The 1,344-nt window shown below is 46.7% G+C and overlaps 1 pseudogene; it reads right to left on the bottom strand.

Moving 5' to 3' along the window:
• Positions 1-357: 357 nt before the first annotated feature.
• Positions 358-1,138, bottom strand: LOC108306757 (annotated as a pseudogene).
• Between the last annotated feature and the right edge of the window lie 206 nt (positions 1,139-1,344).

The following is a 1,344-nucleotide window of genomic DNA, read 5'->3' as shown; positions in this document are numbered from 1 at the left end:
CATTACTGAGAAATTTCACAATTTAACTTAGTATTTTGCTATTTTTGTATGTTGAAGTAATTTTTCTAAATAGCTCTGATCACAGCTAACAATTACCAAGAACCTACTATGAGCCAGGAACCATTCTGGTTTTAACGTTAAAACTACCCTTGGTATCCTTGGAGTTCTCTCTTTTTTTTTCTTTTTCTTTTTTTTTTTTTTTTAGAGATCTGAGTGATTTTAGCTTTATTTCCTTCACTTTAAGCCAATCATGAAATTTCACAGTGATTTCTGGGGCGGGGACACAAGGAAGGCGGTGTCAAGAATCATCCGGGCTGTGGCCCAGTGAGCCCATGGAGGTGCAGGCAGGGTGCGCCCTCACTGGGGCAGCTGGAGGAGAAGGAACAGCACTACCGGCAGGTAGATGATGTTCTGGGAGGCTGAGAGCTGGTATGCGATGTCCTCCGTGGCTTTCAGCTTGCCCAGCTCAGTCAGGCCATCCCCTGCCGTGGCCAGTGAGTTGGCCATCAGCTGCCTTGGAGTCGCCCTCAGCAGAGATGATAGCAGCCTTTTTCTGCTGCTCAGCCTGTTCCACCAAGAATCTGGCCCTCTCTGCTTCCTGCTGAGCCACCTGTTTGGCTTCCACCGCTTCTGTGAACTCCTTCCCGAAGGTCAGATGTGTCAAGGGCACGTCGTCCAGGATGAGCCCAAAGGCGGCTGATCACTCTGTAAGGTCGTCGCGCACCTGCCTGGAAACCAGCTCTCTCTGGGTGATTAGTTCTCCAGCATCAAAGCGAGCCACCACTGACTTCAGATCCTGGTCGTGATGGGCAGCAGCACATGCTCATATAGTCCTCTCCGATGCTGGTGAAGATTCCAGGACGCTGGCTAGCAACAGGTGGGAAGAGGATGCGCAGTGTGATGTGGACATTCTGTAAATCTTTGCTACCAGTGATGATCGGCACACTACGTGGCTGAGAATGGCAGTCAAAGACAATTGGTTTCCGTACCCATGGGATGAGAAAGTGAGTTAGAATCGGTCAAATATGACAGCTCTGTGTCCAGCAACCACATTATGTAAGGTGGAGTTCACCACACCTCCTGCAACAGCTAAGGTCAGGCCAAACTTGCCAACGGACCCAAATACTTTGGCAGCCATGTTTTCTTCTGCTGGACCCTCTCACACCTGCTTCCACTCTTGAGTTCTCATTTTAAAAATGAGATAAAACAGCAAGGTTTTCTTCAATTGATTTGTTTGGTAAATATCGATTTTACAAATCCAGTGTTTTCTCAATAGTTTTCACCTGAATTCCAACTGAAGAACTAAAATTTAATATCTGAAACATATCACATCTTTGAATAAAA

This window comes from Cebus imitator, unplaced genomic scaffold, assembly GCF_001604975.1.
Source record: "Cebus imitator isolate Cc_AM_T3 unplaced genomic scaffold, Cebus_imitator-1.0 Scaffold74, whole genome shotgun sequence".
NCBI classification, from domain to species: Eukaryota; Metazoa; Chordata; class Mammalia; order Primates; family Cebidae; genus Cebus; species Cebus imitator.
The sequence above is the reverse complement of the archived record's forward strand: the minus strand, read 5'-3'. Positions and strand labels throughout refer to the sequence as shown.